The following is a 7,656-nucleotide window of genomic DNA, read 5'->3' as shown; positions in this document are numbered from 1 at the left end:
GTTCCCCATCTGTAAAATAGGAATTCATTACTACTTTTGGGTATTGTGATTACAAATGCATTAAATACACATATACAGTGATGGGGGCCATCTAAATACATTAGATAGATCATCTCACATCATGCTTTCCTGGGGGAAATTTGCATCCCCTGCAGAATAGGCCATGACACCCATCCCCTAATTTGATGAGTGATCTTTGTGAGCTTAGGGTCCTCTGCACAGAGGGTCAATATAACTGCACTAGTTCTGGGCCCTTTCAGTCTTTGTCAGCATAAATCCACTGTAAGGAGTCTACCAGCGACGCCCCCTGGCCATTCTGCCCTGATGCTTCTATGGAGGTTCTGCACAAACAGTAATTCAGCTGTAGACTAAATTTATCTTCTTCTCCAGGAGATCAGGGGGAATACAACATGTTTTTTCCCCCCGCACTGTATTCAGTGCTTTCTGATGGGCAGACTTGAAACCTGTAGAGGCACCTCTGTATGGGCTACAGCAGAGGTTGAGAGATGGTGCCACAGATATGGCTGAGCTCCCCTTCCATGTGAAGATGATCTGGACCAGGTTAAGGAATTTTACAATTGCTTTGTACTGTAAAATTCAGCATCTTCTATTGTTATATGCAGTGTCTTTGTTGCTGTATCAGTCCCAGGCTATTAAAGAGACATGGCGGGTGAGGTAATATCTTTTAGTGAACCAACTTCTGTTGGTGAGAGAGGCATGCTTTCGAGCTTGCATAGTGCTCTTCTACATTGACAGTACCTTACCTAAATGAAATGGGTTTTGTGGTCTCAGGAAATTTCCTTATTGGCACAGTCCACATCATAAACAAAAATCAAAGCATGATAATTCCCTAAGTGAGAAATGAAATGCCATGGAGACTGGGGCCCATCAATGTCACTCTGCAACACTGTCAAAGCAGAACTTTTCACGAGCACTAAATTATTACAAAAATATTTTAAATTATTGAAATATAATAATGACCTGCTATATTTTTTTATCTGGTGCATGATTTTATTTGCAGCTTGGCTCTTTACTGCAGGTTAGTGTTGTGTGTAGTATGCAACTCCCATAAATTCCATGTTGGCTCTTTGAGAAACACAGGCTTCCTCGATCTTGTTTCTGAGATGTAATGCCAGAGTGACATGAACATTACACAGGAAGTTAGAATTGCAGCAATGTTAGGGTACTTTGAAGTTGCATAAGTTAGAGGAAATGAAGATCAGAGGGGTGATACAGCAGTGTATTCTGAATCAATGCTAAAATGTATATGTTACTAAGTAGGAGTCATTCTGATCCTGATTTTTCTGGAAGTGTGAACAGAGCTCTGATTCCAGTAGAGACCTGGAGATCAAACCTAGGAGAAAAAGGCAAATGAAATGTTTGACCTGGAATATAAGGTGACTTTTCACATCTGTAGCTACAGTACAATAAGCTAAACAACTTTTTATCAGAAATACAGAAAGACAACATATGTGAACACTGACATGAAGGGTTTTTATAACTGTCTCAGAATGAAAATCTCCAGTTTAATTCCAGGTGGGGAGTTTTATTACCTAACACAATTACTTAATGAATATGCAGTTATCTTTATATCCAATGATATTTTTGATTTCATATTCATAAGCAGTCGTAAGTTCCAGTTTCCCTTTTGCAGGAACGGTACAATTTTGGGCCTCCAAACTTGCAGGTGCTGTTAACCAGTACCCTCAGAGAATTATAGTAAGTGTCTAAATTATAATCATTTGTACACAATTGTAAATGCAAAAAGCAATCCTAGATCAATGCTTGGCTGAAAGTCAGGCCTAAATATATACTGACTTTTGATGTTGAAGGAACTTATTAGCTTGGCCCTGAGGAAAGGTACTCTGTGACATGGCACCAAAAGTGTTTCTTATTTCTAGTGAAATTACACTCTTTGTAAAATAACAAAGAGGAAAGGCCAGTATATGCCTGTGCGAACTTGAGCAAAATGTGCCAGATCCTCAGCTAGTTTAGTTTGGTGTAGCTCTATTGACTTCACTGGAATTATACCTATTTATAAGAGCTGAGGATCAGGCCCAATTTATTTTTATGCTGTGGAGACAAAACCACTTAATTACCTTGAAGTAAAAGGTTGTAATTAGGGCTGTCAATTAATCGCAGTTAACTCACGTGATAAACTCAAAAAAATTAATTGCAATTAATCGCAGTTTTAATTGCACTGTTAAACAATAGAATACCAATTGAAATTTATAAAATATTTTGGATGTTTTTCTACATTTTCATATCTGTTGTATTCTGTGTTGTAACTGAAATTAAAGCATATATTTTTATTATAAATATGTGCACTGTAAAAATGATAAAGAAAAGTATTTTTCAGTTCATCTCATACAAGTACTGTGTACAATCTCTGCTGTGAAAATGCAATTTACAAATGTAGATTTTTGTTGGTTACGTAACGGCACTCAAAAATAAAACAAAGTCTACTTTGTCCTACTTCTTGTTCAGCCAATAGCTAAGAGACAACAAGTTTGTTTAAATTTACAGGAGATAATGCTGCCCTCTTCTTATTTACAATGTCACCAGAAAGTGAGAACAGGTATTTGCTTGGCACTTTTGTAGCTGGCATTGCAAAATATTTACGTGCCAGATATACTAACCAGAAGTCTTAAAAGAGCAACACTCTGATGTGGAAACTACAGAACCCAAACCACCAAAAAAGAAAAACAACCTTCTGCTGGTGGCATCTTACTCAGATAATGAAAATGAACATGCATCAGTCCGTATTGCTTTGGATTGTTACTGAGCAGAACCCATCATCAGCATGGACCCATTTCCCCTGGAATGGTGCTTGAAGCATGAAGGGACATATGAATCTTTAGTGCATCAGGCATGTAAATATCTTGTGATGCCAGCTACAAGAGTGCTATGTGAATGCCTGTTCTCACTTTCAGGTGACATTGTAAACAATAAGATGGGAGGATTATCTCCTGCAAATGTAAACAAATTTGTTCATCTGAGTGATTGGATGAACAAGAAATAGGACTGAGTGGACTTGCAGCCTCTAAAATTTTACACTTATTTTTGAATGCAGGTTTTTTGGTACATAATTCTATATTTGTAAGTTCAACTTTCATGATAAAGCAATTGCACTAAAGTACTTGTATTAGGTGAATTGAAAAATACTTTTTTTTGTTTTATTACAGTGCAAATACTTATCAAAAATATACAGTGAGCGCTGTACACTTTGTATTCTGTGTTGTAATTGAAATCAATATCTGAAAACATAGAAAACATCCAAAAATATTTAAATAAACAGTATTCTATTGATGTTTAACAGTGTGATTAATCACAATTAATTTTATTTTAATCGCTTGACAGCCCTAGTTGTAATATGACATAGCAAAAGGAGTGAGAACTAGAAAGAGGTAAACGGTTCTTTAATTATAAATATTTACCAAAAACTGAGGTGATCCATCAGGCCAGATCCTCAATAGTTGTAAATCAGCATATCCACTGAGGATCAAATCTGATGTCTTTAGCTACCTAAACTAATCCACATCTTTAGGAATTATTTTGCTGAGACAGATGTCATCTCTCTGACACAAACAATCTGAGCAGGCTGAGCTGAAAAAATTACCTTGTACTAATGCTCTTCTTTAATTCTTTCACTGCCTCCAATCCGCGGCATTTTCCTCTGAGGACATTTATAGTCACAGTTACTTTCTCTAAGCTTGCTTGTCATTCTCTTCCATTTTTCCTTTTCTCAGAGCTCCTCTCAGTCCCATGCCATCCTTTATTCAAACTTGTCATCACGTTTTCACCTCCACACTAGTTCCATAGCCTGGCTGTGCTGTTCTCATCAACAGTTTCCACTATTTCTCACTTTTTCCCCCTTAACCTCTTCAGATACCTGTAAGATCAATATGTCCAGCAGGGAAAACATATTACAATGAAACTTCAAATGGAAAGCGACCACCTGAAAATTACAGGTAACTATAACTTCCATGTGAAAATGTCTCATTAACTTTAGTGACAATTTTACATGCAAAACTGCAGGAACAGTCCCCATAATAGTATATTATAGAAGCTTAACTTCTTATTTGTACTGTGTGGATGTTCTAAAATAAATAGCAATCATGGCATTAATGATTAGTAATAATTTCATCCGAATTTCAGTTGTTTCCAAATTCAAAATGATCACAATATCTGGAGTTCCTTTTATTTTCTTACTAATTGGTGATGTATTTTAGTTTAGTTTTCCCCCATTTTACTTATAATTTGTCTGATTTTACTCACACATTAATAGAGCAATACAAAAATGGGTATAGATATGAAAATATTTGTTTATGCCATTCAGAAATGAAAAGATATAAACAAAGTCGGTTGGGAATTTTCATCTAAAAATACGCCCCCCCATCAGAAAATGTTATCTCAAAACCAATACTTTTCATAAAAATATATTGGTTTTGATAAACCTTTCATTGGGAAGGTGTATCAGGTCTAGGATGGAATTTCTGGTCAAAATGAGAGTGAGACCCCAGAATAGCTAATAGTACATTGGTTTTGGGACTTACTTCACATTCAGAAGGACTTGAACTTGGCTCTCCCACATCCCGATTGGCTATTTTGGGGATCATTCTCTTTTTAATGGGGGGAAAAATCAGGAGATCTCAATTTCATTATGATGTGGAATACAATTAAGTTTCCAAACCTCAATTTTTTTTCCACAAAATGGAATTCTTGTTTTGTTGCCAGCCCAACAAAATCCCAAATTACATATGAAAATAAAACACATCCAGTTTGCTGTTTACAGAATTAAAGTTATATAGTGAGAATAATATAAAAAAAATAGTGAAGGGATTGTGATAGGCACTATATACAACCCTGAGAAAGATAGGTAGATACAAGGAAACTAAATACTATGAGTTTAAAACTTTTCATGAGTTTTAGAAACAGACAGCTGGAGAAAGAGAAAGATACAGAACAAGAAATCTCTGCCAGCTGGCTGAAGTTGCACATGAAAAGGTTCAAATGCCAAAAATGGCAGGAAAAGTCTGGTATGAGATGAACACATCCTGAATTAAACCAAAATTACTTTCAAATAATTATCGTCCTGTGGGAGACAGACATTTCGGGTAACAGGGATTCATACTTAGTTAAGTATTAATGATTAAGAAATTAATGACTTCTGTAGTTTGTAATTAAGGACACACAGGCTTACCCCGTAGCCTCAGAAAGTGGTAGAAAGATAAATTGACCTTTTCCGATTTGACCCCCTTTTTTTCCAGCTTGGACGCCAAGTAGAAGAGAAGAAAATCAAAAGAGGATCCCTGACCTTTGCTCACTCAGCTCTAAATGTATGGCATAATTAATCGCCAGGCTGATTATTTAAATTTTTCATACAAACGCAATAGTTTTTAATAAAATGAAATTTTCTTATCTCAGAGCTTTTGTGGTGTGGTTGCTGCTGCTGTTTTAGGATCTGAATGATCTTAAGCTGTTACTAATTATTCTTTTCTTTTGTTGGTTCTCCATTTCTGTTGGGGGGGAAGAGATCATTGCCCCCTCGTTAGCTGAATTTGAACTGATTGGCCGGTACCCATCCTGTTGTTGTATTTGTGTTTTGAACAATATGTTTTTCTAGACAGGGACTCACTTTTGTACTGTACTTATATACCAACTTGTCTGTGCAGTGCCATCCACTTGAAATAGTCCAGAAAAAATGAACCGGATTTCATGAGGCTTCGGGGCAATCCCAAGTTTATGCAAGAACTGAGGCTGAATGTGGTACCCCTGTGGAAACAATTACATAGCCATACCAAAAAGATATGGCAGGTAATATTCAAAATGCTCCTGTACCAAAAGAGATGCTGAGGTGCAGTGAATGCAACCTGCCTGCAGTTTGGATTACCTACTTCCCAGAAGTCCCTTCCCTACTCTTGCCTGTGATGGGAATGTATATCTCTTTGTGTCTCCCCTCCCCTGGGCCTCTAGGAAGGGACTCAAGATTCTCTTGGCACCAGTGGCAACTGGTGCTTCTTTTTCCTCAAAGTTTTGGGGAGTTGGACTGTCTTCTTCCTCATTTCATTGAGTAGTGGAGGCACAGGAGTGAAAGCACATGTGTATAAGGAGGTGAGAGAATGGTAGGTAGAGCAGGAGTGGGTGATGAGTGGATAACAAGTTCAGAAAGGCTGATGTAGAGAACAGACAGGTTGATTGGCTCAGAGATTATGTATGCAGGGCACCTAATGCCCTTCCTGGCAATTCTTGCATATCCTACAAGCATTTATAGGACATTTTTGGGTAGGCTATTCTAGTAAATGAAAAACTGAGAATGAAGCCAAGTCAAGGTCAGTCTCTCAATGGTTCTGTCAGAGAGAAAGATTAAGAGAAGGGGGGACAGAGAAAATTGCCATAGGTATTAAAATTACATCCTGGAGATTTTAAACACCACACTATGTGAGTGACTGAATGCTGTATGCCCAGCTTGAAAGGAAAGCAGTGAGGGATTGGATACTGGGTAGTGCAATGCGCTGTGGTTGTGAGATCTTTTCATTTCACAATGGGAAAGTATATGATAACAATGTCCCCTTTCTTTCATCAGAAAATTAGATATCAAAAATATTCCCTTCAGTACCTGTGACCCCTTGAGGGGCTCATGGTATTTGCCATTGCACTTCACATTGCAGTGCATCCCACTTCCTCATCTCCAAAACACAGACAAGCTGTTTATTTTAAACTGTGACAAGTGTCATTGAAACAGAAGTGCCAAAATAGATACATGAGCCTTTTCCACCTTGGAAAGTTGACGGACCGCTACTTAAAATAGGTTCAATTTATCTGTCAGAACATGATATATATTTGTAACATTATTTCTGAAATTGTAACTTGATATTTTATCACCTCTACCAGCCAGATGACTCAGTCACAAATTCAGCCTATATACAGGAATGATAGAAAAGTGCTCAGATTTTTTAAAAAATTAACTGACCTGAATATTGCCATTTTTACTCTTGGATTTTAAAGGGGAAATAAGAAAAGTGGTAAACATACATACAGTAAATTCCAAAAAAAAATAGTAGATACTAATGAAAGATTTGACTGAACACTGTCTGTAAAAATTGCTATTAAAATCTCAATAAAGAATGATGCTGTTGATTGACACAAATCAAAGTAGTTCTTCCATGCCTGAAGCCTCCATAATATGTTCTATATACTTTTCCTTATAGGTAAGGAATCAGTTAGAGGGAGCTAGCTATAACACTAGTATTCCTTTAAAGAATCCATAATAAATATTACTCTGCAATTACATACTGTAGCAGTTTCCATACAAAGCACATTGAAGTTGATAGGCATTGTTATTGCCATTTTACAAGTGTGGAAGCTGAGTGTCAGATGAGCTATGAGGGTTCAGTCCCTGTGATAATCAGAGCAACTATTTAGGTGCCTAGTTTGAACATTTTGGCTTCACTGACTTGCCCCAGGTCAGTCATCAAGTGCCTGGCAAAAGTGCTAATTTAATCTAACCAGGTATTTTCAATGTGCCCATCACAGTTGTATCCGATCACTTATCGATCACAATGAACATGAGCTACAATATTTACCTGTGGGTTAAGTGCAGATGCAGTCTATGCAGAGACTAGCTGGAAGAGAAGTGTTTTCTAAAGCATGTTC

General features: G+C 37.1%; 1 long non-coding RNA gene across 1 annotated transcript; it reads left to right on the top strand.

Annotated features, from left to right (window-relative positions):
• Positions 1-1,219: 1,219 nt before the first annotated feature.
• LOC122459834 lies at positions 1,220-7,145 on the top strand. Its single transcript, XR_006280788.1, has 3 exons — positions 1,220-1,536; positions 3,889-3,971; positions 5,271-7,145. It is a non-coding gene; the product is annotated as an uncharacterized LOC122459834 (long non-coding RNA).
• Positions 7,146-7,656: the final 511 nt, after the last annotated feature.

This window comes from Dermochelys coriacea, chromosome 4, assembly GCF_009764565.3.
Source record: "Dermochelys coriacea isolate rDerCor1 chromosome 4, rDerCor1.pri.v4, whole genome shotgun sequence".
Classification (NCBI taxonomy): domain Eukaryota; kingdom Metazoa; phylum Chordata; order Testudines; family Dermochelyidae; genus Dermochelys; species Dermochelys coriacea.
Note: the sequence above shows the minus strand (reverse complement) of the source record. Positions and strands in the feature narration are given on the sequence as shown.